We start from the raw sequence: 17883 nt of genomic DNA, 5'->3' as shown, positions 1-17883 counted from the left end.
TTAAAAATGAACAATGAGTTACGCATTTCGATATTGTTTAGTGTTATCGTTGTTTATAATTTATTTTCTTCATTAAAATATACAATTTTGTTGTGAATATGCCTAAGTTAGGCGCAGAAAGAACAAGAGCGTGGCGTGAGAGAAAAGGTACGAGTGAAGTGACAGTTCAGAATGTGAAAAAAGAAAAAATAGATCTGAAATTGAACGAGATAGTATAGAAAGGAGTAGAATACGTGCTAGTTTGGACGGTGTAAATAATAAAGACAATGAACCAGCAACTAGCACCTCGGCTCAGCCACCTCCTCTTGAACCTATCAGTGATAATTTACAATATTCTGATTTCCCTGTAATACAAAAGTTTCACTTCTATCGTGCGTCTTTACGACACACTCTCTTTTTTTTCCTAACACTGGTAGCAAAGTAGTCGGACGATAGCCAGACGGTTCCTGATGGTTTTGATTTGGTTTGGGAATAACGATGACAATTCCTTTTTTCCATTATTTTGAGAAGTATCTTTCTCGTAGGCAAAAACTGTATATTTTTATTACGTGTTCGTGTATTTTGTCGTAAAGCTTGCGTAGGATATTTTTTGAAACTAAATCGTGTCCTGGCGCTGTACTCTTCCCTCTATGTAGAATATTGTAGTAGTCAGTCGCATCTATTTCTGAAGTGTTGTTGTCCGTAACGCTGTCATTAGCAAAATATCGGTTATATGTACAAATTCGTTACTTTTTGAAAGGTCTGTGTATCAAATTTGGGATTAATTTCTTCACGGAATGCCGTAGTGTAGTAGTCCTTGAATATCCTTGCTTTGTCTGCGTCCGTATCATAGCATCTATTATTTTCTTTGATGGTTTGGATTAAAGTAGAGTTCTTGTACCGTGACAGTCTCTTGACAGTTTCCCAGTAGTTTTTCTCTTTCTTTTCATTAATCGATGCACACATGCTTCTACCCATTTAGAACTTCTGTATTCTTTGATCAATTTCTGGATATTTTTGTTAAGATCGTTGTACTTTCTTTTTATTTCTGGGTATTCATTCTGTCTGAAATCTCTGTACATTTGTCTCTTTAGTCGTATAAGTGAAAGTATGAATGGAGGTAACTGACTTCGATAAAAGTTGATCTTCCTAACTGGTGAGTTCTTTTCCAGTAGAGATGATAGTGTTTCAGAAAATTCTCTTATGCGTTCAGGATTTATTGCTTCGTTTTGCCACTTCATAGGTCTTGTTAACATTTCTTTGTTTACTTCTTCAATCTTGCAGTTTCTGATGTCTATTTTGTGAATTTCTTGATCATCCTGAGGGGAGATTTCCATGGTCATTCTGACTACCATGGCAAGATGATCTGAGCAGAGGTCACTTGTTAGTTGAACATCTTCTATAGAGCTTGTTATGTCTCTTGAATACAGCAAAACATCGGGGGTAGTGCTTGGGTTGTTTTCCATTATAAATGTGGGGAGCGTGGTATGGCGTTTGAAGTTGGAGTTATCAAGAAATGTTTTGAGTTGTCTTTTTTTTTGTTTGTTCAGATTCAAATCACCAATAATTATGCAATATTTATACAAACTTGCTTTTGTGAAGATGTTGTTTTCGATTGGTGCCATTGGATGAATGTAAACTAAAAATATGTGGAGCTTGTCATTCTGGTACGGAATTGTGAAGTGAAGTACCTCATTAAGTGGATTTGTAATGTGCAGTTGATTTTCTTTACCCATTTTTATACTCTGGTGTACCTGGATGAGACTTCCTCCACGGGAGTTTTTGTTGGTAATGTTGCCTTTTTTTTAAATTTTATTCTTTTTCCCCATAATGGCAAAACTGTATTTATGAATACAGAAAGATACGCTTGTTTAAAATTCACACAAAAAATGTATGGGTGCTATTTAAAAAACCAAAGTAGGTTGCCATAGCAGCGAAACAAAAGAAGATAGGAACAAACTAGAAAGACCAGATGATGCAGGATAATACACCAATCAACTTTTATATTAAACATTTTTTCATAAATTGTCAAATTAAAAAGTTACAGCCAATATTTGATACTTTTGTTCCACCCTGTATAAAGTTTTTGTGTGTTATTTCTTTCATTTTGGTAGAAAAATTTCGCCGTTTGTTTTCGTGATTTGGTAGATTTTGCGAACTTATTTGTGGTGAATTTTGATGTGTGGACGGTGTGTAATTGCGAGTAGGTCCATTTGGTCACCCTCGTTTGCGTTTTTTAGGCTTCTTCCAGTCCACGGCAGGACTCTCCTCCAAATCACTATCTTCCATACCCGATTCTGCCATTTTTTAGCTCACAGTGGGTACTTGCTATTCACGCTAAACACAATTTCAATCCCTATTAATTGAAATCAACTGTACGGTCTCGCAACGGACACCGAACTGTAGTAAAAAACAAATAGTCAAAATCTTTTTTAATATTTAAAATAAACGAGATCAAAGCTGCACCTTTTGAGCCCCCATATCTTCAAATCTAAAAGATTATAGAATTTTTTTATTATTTTTCTAATAAATTCTTAACATGAGTTGATATTGTTCCACGAATTTTGGGGCACCCTGTATATACAGTATGTCCCCGGATTGTGTTTATAAGAGGAAAAAATAAATCTCGCCAGAAAGTTTAGACACGAGGCTGCACGGCCGAGTGTTTAAATTTTCAAGTTTTATTTGCCGGTAATCCACAAACGCAGTACAACATTTTATCCACAAGGTATTTTTGATTTTACGCAAGAACTTCAGAAGAATGACATTTTTTGCTTCATTTAAAACCACCATTTGTATTATTAAAATCTCAGTATTGTATTCTTAGATTAACATTTTCTGTTAAAATTTGGACTAATTTTTATGTTATAAAGTTTATTACAGATGTCCAAATTAACAGGTTAAATTTGACAAAACCATTAATATTAAAAATTGAATTATTGTTGCTATCGTTTTCAAAAATTACATGTTTCTGTATCTTAGGAGCTTTGCAATGTTGTAACATTGACGAATTTTCTTTGGACCCAAGAAATGGTACTCTAACATCTTTAATAACGTTGGTTTCGATAGACTTTTTGCATTTTTTACTTAAGAACATTATCAACTCGACCAAAATCTAGACTTCAACAATAAAATTATTAGTAAACGGTTAATCATATAGATTTCTATTGTCTAAAAAGGAAATCTTATATCTTGGCGAAGAGTGGACAAATTTAATTTTGGATTTCGAATTCGTGTTTAGTTAAAAATACTTTATAACGTGCAGGTTAGCACGGGCACTTTTTTTTCATCACCCTGTATAACGGTATTAGGCCGATATGGGTTATATAACAGATGAGGTTGAGATATTGTAAAATCGAGGCGGAGCCGAGACTTTATAATCAACCGAGTCTGTTATATCCATATCGGCCGTATGTTGTTTTATAGTTTTCTTTATACCAATAATACTTAACATTTAACGATGATTTATTTGTAAGACTGACATTTCTCTTTACTTCAAAAATAAAATTTAGTTGTCATTTGTGCCGTAACCGTAGCAACGGCAGCAAAAATAACGGCCTCGGTCTGATAATTTTGAATAACGGCCTATAATTTTGAATAACGGCCTAGTCTGTTATAGGTGTCATATCAATCAAGCATTGAGTACTGATAAATCCTAATAACAGTATGGTATAAAGAAAAATCCTAAATGCGACCAAACCGTGTTTTCTGTTTCATATAATAGGTACAGTTTTCTTGTTTTTTATGTACTATTACGATCATAAAATTTTGGACATCAAACTTCTGTCACATTAAAAAATTTACTCTAAATCATGCTTTATTGAAACTGTCACATGAAAGATGAAATTGTTGTCAATTTGACACCGGTTTAAAATATAATTTTTTTAATATACGAGTACATTTGGGTATTTGTTTTATATTTTTTATTAATTAAAACCTGGTTCTATTCCATTTATCTGATTTTTACAACTTTTTGAATATTTTCTCGGTAAATCTGACATTCACATTTTCAAAATTGACACAATCAAAATTGAGGTTATTAATACATAAAGATCGTTTTAGAATGTATGACAGCACGATGACATTAGTGTCCAAAATTTTTTGATCGCAATAGTACCTATTGATTGCTACATTTGTCAAAGTTGACAAGTGATTATCTTTTCGAAGTAATTTTACTGCAAAATGCCTAGGAATGATAATAAAACAACAACCATTGAATTGTTAATTTTAGCCAAAATATATTTTTTAATAAAATGTTAATTCATTAACTGTTTGAAGTCACATTTAAAACACTGTAACGGGTTAAAGCGCCCCATTTTTGACAAAAAATTCCAAAGTCGTGATTTTTGTGTTGAGGGTTCCTTTGCGCTACATGCTGAAAAACAGTTTTGACTCTGCCTCAGAAACAATTGTTTAAAATACTCACATCCGGTAATTCGATGGATACTTGATATAATTACATCATCAACCTCTTTCATTTCCGCATTTTTCTCTTAAAGTTCCTCATCTTCATCGCCCTGTGGTGAAGGGCTGAAGAATATCGCCACCCTTTGTGATTTAGGGGAAGTAGGAGTCTTCCAAAAGTTAGAACAAAATTTCACCGTCACCTACGGAAACAGCTTTACTAGCAGGGTAGTTTAGCCACCTTGTTCCTTTCAACTTTACCCTGGGGGCCCACACTTGGGCACCGTGAGCCTCAATTTGAGTGCCTTCGTTCCTTCGTGCCGCGAACTAGTCCGTGGGCGAAACTAGTTCAATTTCAATGCCCATTGTCCTCTCCGTGTGACTCAGCGAGCAAAGGTTTGCTGATTTCTCAAATTTCCATCCACAATTTCATTTAACTAAACCTCACTTCTTTGTTTATTTTGGTCTGTCAACTGTCTTCTCTCATTAAAATCCAACACCGTACTTTTCCTGCGACTGCAGCATACGGCAGTACACCATTGGCCCACTCAATTTCACGTGGAGTTAACAAAAACACCGAGTTAATAAAAGGGACAGATACGAGATTTTTAGCTCTCTTCCCGTTTTGCGTGTACACCAAGTTTGTTTACGTTTACGTGGTGAACGTTACCGTCATATTACCGTTAAGTGCCGCAAAAGGGAAGCAGCTACAATCCCGTAGCCGCAGTCGAGAACACCCACGACTGGACATCTCGCTGAACAATTTCCCGAGAAAGGCAAGAGTAAAAAGTCAGGTGAGACCTCCAACCTTCTTATCTTCGGCCTTCCGCCTTTTTTTCTTCAGCTGGGTAATTTTCTAATGTCTTCCCCAGGCCTTTTTTTTATCTCGTCACTCTCGCTTTTTATCTTCGTTCTACCGCTGAATAACGTCTTCGTACCCCGGACTCTCCAGAGGCAAGTCCGTGTTCCTACAGGAACTACCGCCGCATCCTTGAGGCGAGCTACTTTCAACGCTCCGCGCAGGCGCAATCATCACCGCCAAAGCCACCCTCACCGGAGTCCCGGAGTCCAGCTTCCGGCAGCACCGCAGCAACTACGGTCAGAGCTTTTTATTCATAGCGGAAATTTGCCATCAGGAACGGACGATTTGTTCCGTTAATCTGCGCAATCCAAGCTATCTAGCTGACGCGCAAGTTCGCTGAATTTTTATAAACAAACTTGTAATAAACTTTGTGAAGGGTTAGCTACTTGACGCGTGATTGTTCGCTCGTATCACTCAAATATTTTTGAAGTAAATTAACGCCCTGTACGACACGTGGCCACGCGCTCTAATATAGGACAAATTCCCGGGTCAGAAACCGAATCGAAATTTATTTTTACTTTTAAATGGTAGCGGCTTGCTAGAATAGTTCATATTTTATTTTTACAATTTCATTAATCAAACCAAATACTCTTTTTATGTTCATTTTTCAAATTTTTCATCAATACACATTTATTTCAATGCGCTTGTATCATTGAATTGCCGGAATTTTTCTTCTGAGGTTTTCGGATTTGAACCCAGAGTTAAATTTTTAAACTTTTTTTCAACCAAATCCTTGGCGCCCTATTTTTTTCGAAAAGCAACCCCCCAATACACAAATTGCTCTACGACTGATGCCGAGGCAGTGGACCATCCCCTCAGGTAGGTTACAACACAAAAAAAAAGTTGTCCCAGATTTATATTAACAAGTGAAATTGAGAGTTACGTTACAATAGTTGTCCCAGATTTATTTGAACATGACTGTACTTATTTTTTTACTTTACTTTTTAAACTTAGGGTACTTAAAACATTAAGAAAAAATACTTTCATCAAAGAAACAAATTCAAAATTAAAATTTCTTGACCAGTGTAATTAAAATTCTGAAATTTTACAATCAACTTATGACCATCTACACTCTGCGCTTCGTGAAACGCTTCAATTAAAATGAGAAGTTAAAAAATCCCTCTTGAAGTCCAAATGCTCGTAGTGTTTCTAGAATTTACATCTCAATATCTCTAAATATTATCAAAATACACAGAGAGTGGACGTTATTTTGATTAAAAGACACACATACAATAGAAATAATAGATTTATTTGCCCCACTGTTCAAAATTAGCATTTATAAAATGTTCAGGTTTAATTTTCTTTATTGATGGTGGTAAATCCAACCTTTGTTCAAGCTGTTCTGGGTACGACCAAGGAATGTGTACTAAATCCGAATTTTCCTTGCTATGTTTTTCATAATATGTCTGCAGCCATGATTCTATTGTTGGAATTCTAACTTGGTTATTTTGTTCTTTGCTGTCCACTAAAACAATGTAATATAAAAAATAACAAAGTAGGTAGGTACTAAGAAAATTTTGTTACGCGATTTTGTGTTAGTGTTAATGACGATTGTATACCAATTACCACATCTATAATATATTACTTTAACAAAATGTGTAATCTGTAATTAATGTCAATTCAATATGTAAGTATAATACAAATTTTGCTATTTTTTGCAATTTTACTTTCCCATTGTTAATCACCATCATCATATCCCAATCTTAATTTTTCTAGAAGTTTTTATTTACAGATATTGCAACGAATCAATGTATTTGATTTTTGGGTGACTTATATACAGAGTGGCTACGAAAATTGGAGTCACTTTTATTCATATTGCCAAGAGATGTCGCTGTTTTTAGAAAAAAAATTTGGATCAAAAAAATTAATTAAATGGCAACAACGAATTCGATATTTCCTGCAATTATTACTATTTTTAACAATTGTCGATGTCACTACCAATTTAAAATTATAAATTTCAATATTGAGCAGCGAATAAGTAGATATCACAAAATGGTATTATCCTGCTAAAGAAGGTCGCTCTGGCATAACAGCAGCTGTAAGAGTCCAGAATCGTTAGCGTGTAACATATCCTAATCGACTACAACCAACATTTAGCTAAATTTTTTGAAAACATAGTTACGAAAAAAAAATTGTTGCCAGCAATCCCATTTCATTTTTTCTTGTAAACTTCGTCCAGCGAGAGACTGGGAGATTTAAATTGTAGGCTTGTAATGTAACCCAACACTACAAAATGCACTAGAAAATTTAATTAGAGCATAATTTCAGGGTAAAAATGTTACTGCTTGAAGGATTTATTTCAAATTTTACGTGCGCTAGGTACAACTTTCTCTACGTATAATTTAGTGATTGTTATATAAACCAATCTCTCACTGGACATGGCCTACTAAATCTGAACTGCGCTGCGCTTATTACGGCCGTAACAAACTAGCTGAATGATTGATTCGGCTAACCTCAAAAAATCTACCCTTAACTAGCGCCATCTCTTTAAAGATATTAAACTACAAATCAACTAAATTGCCACAATAATTTAAATTTCCTTGAATTTCATCACGGTTGAAGTACTAACAAGGGCAAATAGTGCGTTGCATACGGAGAAAATAACAACAGTTATTTTCAAATTCCCAGAACCTCCAAACCAAATCCGAAATTAATAAAATTATAAAAAAAATAAATGAAACATTTCACTGTGATACATGTCTCTTCTTTATTATCTACAGCAACTCCAGGACCCTTGTTACGATTAGTTTGGCTTCAAGACCGTGGGGTCTGTAAATTTGTGGGGCTTTTAAAAAACTTTGTTAATATTACCACACAAATTTTATCATATTTAATTCCAAAAAATCCTTGTCAGCCACTGGTTACTACTTTGCATCCACATTTAATACAGAATTCCATATTTACCTGTGATAAACACAAAGATAAAATTTGTAAAGTAGTAATTATTTATTAAAATTTAACATAAAATAACATTTTTAATTTACAATGCGAAAATTTCCGATAATAATGCGGAATCTGGAAAAGTGCCCCGAATGCTTGCAGCGTTTCCACGTTGAATGGCAAGGGAAATCCTCTCAAAAAGGAATTTCTTAGATTTTGAATCCCCTGATTCCGCGATAAGTCGGTCTCCGATGACATTAATGAAATCTATTGTTTCTTTGCAAAGTTATTATCCAATTATTAATGAAACCAATTTTAAACATTTGTTTATAAAAAAAAACAGATTACATTAAAACGAAATCCATTCAGAATAAAATCACAAGTAGGAAGGTTTTAAAATTATAAACTTACAAGAAAAGTATTGTCTTCCTGCAGATACATAGTTTTACTTTTAATTTTTCTACTGTGCTCTATCCATTTTCAGATTTTGCAATTCCATTTTATATATAAATATTACGTTTCATAATTTGATTATTGTAATTATTAGGTATTCTTACGTTCATGAAACGTATTCGTGAAAATTTATTTTGCGTCAAAATGACAAAATAGAAAGTGTTAACCTAACAAAATAAACACGTTATGTGATTGTGATTGGATAATTTCAATTCACATTACATTTTTCTTTTCCATTTGGCTAACAGATGGAGTTGGTTAAGGGTACATTTTTTGAGGTTAGCGGAATCAATTGCTCCATTGAAAATCCGAGCTTTGTTACGGCCGTAATAAGCGCAGCGCAGTTCAGATTTAGTAGGCCATGCACTGGACAAACTATAGTTCCATCTTTTGGGCAAATGTGGAAAACTGAATCCAATTTTCGTAGCCAGTCTGTACAGTAAGATAGAGAGTGTAAATTAATTCGATGTTTTTTGTTTGAGCCATTTATTAAAACAATTTCGAAATCAAAATATTTCCTGCTTAGTTAGTGTTTAAAATGTACCTATAACAAATACAGTGCATCAATTGGTAAAAACCTAATAAGAAGAACAATTAAGACCAGAGAGAACGATACCAATTTGCGAACAAGGTGTATATTGCAGCTTTTACAATAATTAAGGTAGAAGGGTTACACATACACTGATTAGGCTCAATATTTAAAATGAGTTTTAATTTGTTTTCAAGTCAAAGTCAAGCATGAGCTACAAGAAAAATTGATCTCTTTACAATAGCGATTGTACCCACACTGACAAAAGTTCTACGGCGAATGTAACACACTGTTATTATTATACAGGGCTAAAAAGTATGGATACAGCTAAATATTTTCAGAACGGTTTAGCAGAACTCATTGAAATTTGGCACACAGAAGATACAAGGCCAACTTGATTTTTTTTTAATGGCACGGGGAGTCAAATTTAATATTTTTGAAGAGTATTTTTTGTGAATTCAGTGATATAACACCTGCCCACATCGTCATTTTGAAAATCTTTGTAGCATAAAAATTATGTATTTCGCGTTCTTTAAAAAAAGACAAAGAATTGGCATCTTTGTGTACGCTTTACCTACATCAACGGTGGCCAACCCGCGGCACGCGTGCCACTACTGGCAGGCGGTCATAATCTAATCATAATACTTACGCGAAGTAAAAACTTTTTTCCTGTTATTCGATTCAGATGACTTAGTAGGGCAGGGGTACATACGCATTATCTTTCAGAAGAATGAAAAAGAAATGAAAAAGGGACACGTCAAATATTTTTAGTCAAATAAAGTGGCACTCAAGAAGAAAAAGGTTGGCCACCGTTGACCTACATAAATATAATATCTGGTAGCCTATGAAACAAAAACAGATTGTTTACTTTTAATTGTCAAATTTTCTTTTGAATAGTCAAATCTGATTTTGAGTTGCAATTATGAATACGCTACCAGACTGGGTACAAAAAAAAGCTCAAAAAGCAACGGAAAGTTTACTACCTTTTAAATCAAAAGATAAATACGAAAAAAAGTACGAAACATTTAGGATATGGCAGTCAAACTATGAAATAACGACTGTAAGTGCGACTGTACAGTTGGCTTAAAAAAAAAACGGGAAATGAAATTTGACCTAATGTGAATTGGAAATTTAATTTGTCAATTTATGTCAATTTGTGTCTGTTTGACAGTAGTATTTCTGTGTAAAATTTTCATTTGGAGTTGGCTTTGAAGGAGTTTTTATTTTTTCTGTTACTTTAGACACACGCAAGAACGAACGACAAATGTCACTCAGTACAATTGAAACATAACCAAATTAAGAGAAAAAACATTTATTGCAATGTCAAACTTGTCAGTGTTTAAGGTGCAAAGCAGTGGCGGCTGGTACAGGAGGGGCAGATGGGCAATGCCCCCCCCAAAACAAATTGTAAAATAAGGATAACAATAAATATAAAAATCGTTATATGTATAGTCTATTCAAATATTTAAATTGTAATAAGTTCGAATCGCCTTTGTAATGTGACAATGGGAATGGGTGCATTTTGTATTTTGCGCGCCGCTCAGCGTCATTTGGATCTTGCGTTACAAAAGCGCCTCGCGGCGTAGGCAAGTACTAGCTTGCCCCGCTTCGTTTATTTTCCCCTACGACGTACGACGCTTCTACAAGTTCTCCGAGAACATCATGTTAAAAAATCCCTATGACGCCGATGCCCATCTCTGTGGGCAAGGGCGACTTTGCCCACAGCGAATAAGAACACATAATTTACCGGACTTCATCGAACGTTGAATTCTTTTTAGCTCGATTGCATCCGAAGTTATGAATTTCAAATTTTAACAAGATTAACGAGATTTCAACTGATTTGCAAGTTCGCAACACTTGTCTAATTCTTAATCAAACGTGTGTTTAATGCTTTTATTTTCTGCTTTCAAGTGTAGTTTTTACTAGCATTCTGCATTAATAATAACATTAGGTTTCAGTCGTGCTATTTAAGAATATTATCATGAATTCCGTTCAATCAATTAAAAATTTAAAAACCGCCGTTGGACTTGGATTTGAAGAGCGGACAGAAATTAAACAGTTAGGTCCACCTCGTCCAAACCTGAAAATTTGTGAACAAAATTTGATCAAGGGTAAAATTTTGGTAAGAAATTTTAACAGAGGTATGTACGAGTACAATAATGCTAGTTGGTTATGTGTTTGCGATGTAAGTAACTCATTTTATTGTTTCGTGTGTTTGGTAATGGGATCCGCTGATTGCGATCTTGCCTGGGTTCAGACCGGTGTTACAGATTTAAAACATTTGGGCCAAAAAGTTAAAAAGCATGCAATAAGCCAAAAACATTTATTTTATTCAGTCGAGTTTGGAATTTTGGGCAACACGGACCTCCGTAACCAGCTGAGTGGGGTATATCGCCTTGAAATTCAAAAACATAATGAAAAAGTGAAACAAAATCGATATATTTTAAGAAAACTTATTGACGCGATAAAATTTTGCGGGGCATTTGAGTTAGCATTACGTGGACATGATGAAGGGGTTGAGAGCAATAACCCAGGCATTTTTCGAGGATTGATAAATTTAATTGCGGAAGTTGACGATATTTTAAAATTACACATAGATCAATCTAAAAACGCCGTGTTCACTGACACTGACATGGATATAAACAGCAATAAAAAAGTATTGGGTACAATCCGAATTGATCCAAGTGTGCCCTCCCTTTCAATTTTGTCACGAGCCGCCACTGGTGCAAAGGAAAACAAAGAATGATCCATAGCCAACTCTAGGTGAAAATTTTAATAGTCACCCGTTAGTAAAGTGAAATAGATATTTATGCATTGAGGGTGACGTGGTTATAAATAAGTTAAGTTAATAAGTCAACCGAGGGGAAAAACATGAATATCTCCCATGGTGCATACAATATTTTATTTTTTGGTGTCTCTATTAAAGGCTAAAACTTTCTTAAAAATATTTTGCAGGGAAGATTGCGTGAATATAATTGATTTCATATAAATGTTCATCAAGTGAGCTGTGCATTTGTAAAATCACCTTTAATTTAGTTACATTACAAAAGTCACATTTATGAAGGTCATGTCCAATAAATCTTTACTTGGTAAAAATACAAAGACAAAAACAAATAAGAATTACTTTAATTTAATCAGTAAAAAGACGTAACATTGCTGTTGAAATCAGCAATGTTAAAATGGACAAAAACTGAAAAATTAGTTAAATCGGGTTCGCGCAGAGCAAGCAAATTTGAAAGTCAAAGTCACTAGCTTTAGCTTTAATACCAACAGAAAATCAGATTTTCATGGCTTGCTTAGATGCACATTTATATGAAATTGAGTATATATGGTTGCTATAGTTTTGTTTTCATGAGTTTGTTGTAAATAATGTGGAGGACGAAAAAATTTGAAATATCCCAAGGGAGTTATGAGTTGTTTTTCATAATGTGTATCTATGATGAAAAGAAACAATATCGTGTTACTAAACAATAAAATAAATACAGCTATTTACACAAATCCATAAGACTTGATATACGTTCTTTTAGTGACACTTTGTACAATACAAACATTCTGCAATTGCAACAATCAAAATCTTTGGTAATTGTTCACTTTAACTACTTCTGGAATTTTCGCGTCTTTTCTGGCTAGACAGCCTCAGGACGTCCTCCTACATCGTTTTCCACCAGTCAAACCTTGTGCAAATGAAAATTTTCCTTACCCTTTAGTTATAATCGTGGTTATACTAAGACTTGGCGCGAGCTTGATGCGACCTTGAAACACAACAAGAGAGAAAAAAAGGCATTTGCACAAGGTTTGAATGGTGGGACACGATTTAGGAGGACGCCCTGAGGTTGTCTATCTAGAAAAAACGCGAAAATTCCAGAAGTAGTTAAAGTGAACAATTACCAAATCTTTCAATGATGATTTCTATTTTGTAATTATCTTATTAAAATATTTACCCTGTAATTTTATTTCCCATAACTGTTCTGGTGTGTAATGTGTATATTTACAAATTCCTGAAAACTGGCAAACACCATTGCTTAAAAATCTTCTACAAGGTGTTTTCTCACATTCCTCTTTCAGTATAGTTCGAGGGTCTGAAAATACAGGTTACAAGGTTTTACAACAATGCATCAGTATGTATATAGTTTTTGTAAATTAATAACATAAATGTAAATTACCTCTATGATGTTCATAATGTAAGTTTCTTAATTTTATGTGATAGGAACTTTGCAAATGTTTTTTTCGAGCGTCCAAATCATCAATGAATGATTTTTCACAGTAATCACAATAATAGCGTCTGCGCATTTTCAGAATTTGTTTCGTCTTCAATAAATTGTTCTCTCAATTTGCCTTCCTAATATTAAAACAAATATTTGTTTTGACTTTGGAAATTGATTAACAGTTAACACATACCACCACAGAACATACCACTGTCTTGCGAATGTGTCAGGTGTCAGTCACAGACTCACAGAGTGTCAGCCAGTCAGTGTTGTCAGCTGTGGTTGTCAGCACAGAACACGTTGTCAGTGTCACAGTGCCTAGCACGTGCCTAGATAAATCACAGTGGTCGAGTGGTCAGCACAGGTCGTCAGTGGCTGCTGGCTGAGTGGCCCCCTAAGTGGCCCATAGATAAAATAAAATACTATAGAATGCAAAGAGTGGATGCATTAATCGTGTCCTTGGTTTGCGTCTTGGATTGTGCGCACCGACTACAAGCCGGAAGAGGACGCTGAAGTTGTTGCCGAACCATAGATGTGCCAAACTTGGTATATTCTTTGTTGCCAAACCACAGAACAGAAACAATCAGAAGGCAAAGTCGGCAAAATCGCCTTTTTGATCTCAGTCAAGGCCCATACACAATGGCGTTAACGTTACGTCGATGTTAAAACGTTAATGTTAACGTTAGATCTAGAAATTCAAAATTACATGTATTTCATAGTGCACCGTTCACAATGACGTTATGATGAAAATTAATGTTGCATGATATTGTTAGCGTTAACGTTAGTTCTAGAAATGTTCTGGATTCTTAACGTTACATTCTAACATTAGCCAACGGAAATAATTTATAAAAAGTATTGAAATACACGTAATTAGATCTAACGTTAACATTAACGTTTTAACATCGACGTAACGTTAACGCCATTGTGAAAGGGCTTAGGGAAAGGGCTGTCAGCCAGCGGCAGGCGGCAGCCATTAGTATAGCGGTATAGCCACAGATTACTCATATAGACTACGTCCACTGATAGAATGCATTTTTTTTAAATATCCTTAGATAACAAAATCCCCAAACCATAACATTAAAATATTAAGAAAGTATCATAGATTGTGTTGGTAATATCTTGAAGCATTCGCGCCACTGATTCTCATTGGTTGTTATGAAACCCACGCGAAAAATAAATTATAGTCATTCCTAAAATCCTGTAATTAAATAGAAACTTCTTTCTACCTGTACTTGCTTTCAATATAAGTAAATTTTAAACTGTGAAAATCTGAATTATTTAACTCCATGATTTATTATTAAGGTGTAAACATCGTTAACTCATTTTTGAAATTATTTGACTTACCTACTTTTTCACGACCGCCGCAGTTTACCTATTCATTTTCAGAATCTAACCTCCAATCGTCTTCCGAATATGATTCTGCGGAAGAGGAATGTCCTCAATTGATAGATTTCCCATCAATTTTTTCCAGTCCTCTCTAATCAGTTCCTCGCAGTGACGAACCCATATATTAAATGAAAATACCTCGAATATGATGTGTGCATCTTTACTGCAATTTAGCATGGTCGGTTTTTCTGTCTGCATTTCTTCACGTAATCTAATCATAGCCAATTTTTCTCGTTGGTTAGATCCTTGTTTTCGGAAACGCATTTAACTTTGTATTTTTATTTAAACGTAATTGCGCCTTCAATAGCGCAAGCGCCTTTACATCAAAATGACTGACATACAGTTGACATTTTACGTTGCCAATCTAATAACTATCAAATAACCAGTGGCTTATACCAACATGACAACACTTTGACAATTGATTTAAAAAAAAATTGGAGTATACGTAGTATTGTTGTAAATGACGATACACCAAACGTTTCTGGAGCTGGGCTTAACATAGGCGGAGATATAATAAACCTTGTGGGAGACATAGACGCAGAAAGAAGTGATAATGAAGATGTTCAAACATATTATTAAATTATCTAAATAACAGAACCAGAGCCAATAACAATGGATGCACCTATATGACACAACAGGTACCAGAGAGACAAAGAAAACGGAAATTGCCTCAAGTGTCCCTGCAAGACAATTTTAATCCAGTTGATCTTATAAAAAGCCAAGAAACATTGGCTTCATCTACGAAAAGTTTACCTGAAGACATCAGTGACTTGGTCGAAGCTATAAAATAAACTATATATCTGTAAACGCATCTCTTTTCCTTTGTCCTTGAAGGAAAAATATATTTGAGCATTATTTACCATAATGGTTTGCGAAGTTGTAAATTCCACCATGTTCTTCTTCATTTATGTCAGGATCAGGCCAAGGAATTCGAAAATGTTGACAGATGTTATGAAGCACTCCGCAACTGTAAATGATTTTGGCTGCTTAATGTAATGTAAAAAGTAATGTAAAGTTCTGTCTTTCAGAAGACATCTAAACCTTCCTTTTAGTCGAGGAGATAATAATTTATAACATGATGTTAAATTTTAAAGGCACATAAGGAGAAGTCGTTAAAATTTTATAATAACAGGACATATTAACAGGGGCTGTCAATTTTTTAACATAACATCGTTTTACAGAATACGATTTGCGATTTTAATGGCCGTTATTTTATAACATCACGTTAAAAAATAACATATTAGTTACAGAATAGGCCTCATTATCCCAAGTGCAAAATTTTTTATCGGAAAATTTTTTGTTAATGAACGAAAACATCCATAAATGAGGTCAGGTCAGGTCAGGTCACGAGGCGTCAGCCAAGTGCTGCAAAACAGGCCGAATACCTGAAAACTGACAGCGCACGAATATTGAATAACATTTTTCGTGTTCGTTTTCGCAGTCGGAAAAATGATAGTTACTCCATACAGATTAAGATAAATTTCTCTTGAAATAAGTTTATGTAAATCGCGGATACTGAATATCCTCAGGAAGTATAAATATCATCCCTACAAGACACAGTGTCATTAACAGATTTTTGCTCTTGATGAAGAAAGTAAGAGTGAAACTTGTTATGAAATGATCGTGGCTTTCTGTCGACAATTTGCTTCACAGACGAATCTACTTTTACACTAAATAACGAACCAAATGTTCAAAACACGCGATATTGGGCTCAAGAAAACCCTCGAGTAAATATTCCTACTAGAACCACAGTACACCTTCTAAGCAGTAGTCTCACTCGACATCGGCACTTTGATGTTTTCTGAAACCGTTGTGCTTTCGCGCAAGTTACTGCGCAATGAATTTAACAGGCGTTTTACATGAAATTAAACGTTACGGACAGGTATTTAAATCGGGCGTATTGGATCTCTTATGCGCAGTAACTAGCGCGGACTTACAACTGAATACAAAGATTTTGCGGAGTGCGACTACTGCTTAGAAGGTATATGTACAGAATGTTCGATAAATAGACGGCCATCTCTTCACTGCTACCTCACAGAGTCCAAAGAAAATATACTGTGTATTTGCTTTTTTGTTTTTTAGTCCAGTCAATATAAACATAAAAAAGGGTCCAAAATTATCGCATCATTTCAAAACTCGTGTTTTTGAGCCAAATTTATTTCCAGTTACAACATTTCGAACTGTAAGGTATTAAAGAAGTAAATTTATAAAAGTAAACACTACAATCATCAGAACACAACAAAGAAATCAAGAAAACAAAAAAATAAAAAAAATCAAATTCGGAGAAAACAAAGAAATTTAACATTTAATAGTGCGTGTTGGCAAACCGTGCCTTTATCACAGCTGCACAACATTGTCTCATGCTTAAAATGAGGTTTTGTATAACTCTTTGCGTAATTTCTTCTCAAACTTGAGTTAGACCCAAAGACAGCTGATGAAGAGTTGTTGGTGGATTTGGTAACCTTCTAACTCTTTTATCTGTAGGATCTCACAATTACTCGATGAGGTTTAGATCTGAACTCCTTGCTGGCCATTGCATTTGCCCAATTTCGACCTCACGGAAATAATGCTGCACTATTCCAGCAACGTGCAGTCGACCATTATCATGCATAAAAATAAAGTCATCCTAATAAATGGTCGGAATGGGACAATATGAGGATCCAGAATATTGGTAATGTACGTCGCCGCATTTTGGTTTCCTCTTTCTAGCACCACCAACTCTGTGCGAGCGTCGAAAGTGACACCTGCTCAAACCATAACGGAACCTCTTCCAAAATTGACTTTCGGGATAATGTTACATTGAGCATATCGCTCGCCTGAGCATCGGTTCACCCGGACACGTCTGTCACTTTGATCCAGGCAAAATCTGGACTCGTCAGAGAACATTACTAACCTCCACTGATCCAATTCCCAATCAACGTGATTTTGGGTAAACAGCAATCGTACTCTTCGGTGAGCCGCTGTTAACTGTGGGCCCCTTGCTGGTATCCTGGGCCTTAAATCGTGTTCAGCAAGTCTTCTTCTAAGAGTATTTGCACTAATTTGGAATTGATATCTTCCTAAAGTCATAACTTGCAAAGCTGGAGCAGTCAGAGTCCTGTGTCTCAACGACTGTAAAAGCAGAAAACGATCCCGTTGAGCTGTTGTTGTTCGTCTGCGTCCTTGTCCAGGTCTTCTAGAGTATT

General features: G+C 35.1%; 1 long non-coding RNA gene across 1 annotated transcript; it reads right to left on the bottom strand.

Annotated features, from left to right (window-relative positions):
* Nucleotides 1-4192: 4192 nt before the first annotated feature.
* On the bottom strand, nucleotides 4193-6489 carry LOC138123445 (uncharacterized). Its single transcript, XR_011156790.1, has 2 exons — nucleotides 4406-6489; nucleotides 4193-4354 (listed from the first exon to the last, which is right to left on the bottom strand). It is a non-coding gene; the product is annotated as an uncharacterized lncRNA (long non-coding RNA).
* Between the last annotated feature and the right edge of the window lie 11394 nt (nucleotides 6490-17883).

Source organism: Tenebrio molitor, chromosome 1 (assembly GCF_963966145.1).
Source record: "Tenebrio molitor chromosome 1, icTenMoli1.1, whole genome shotgun sequence".
NCBI lineage: Eukaryota > Metazoa > Arthropoda > Insecta > Coleoptera > Tenebrionidae > Tenebrio > Tenebrio molitor.
Note: the sequence above shows the minus strand (reverse complement) of the source record. Positions and strands in the feature narration are given on the sequence as shown.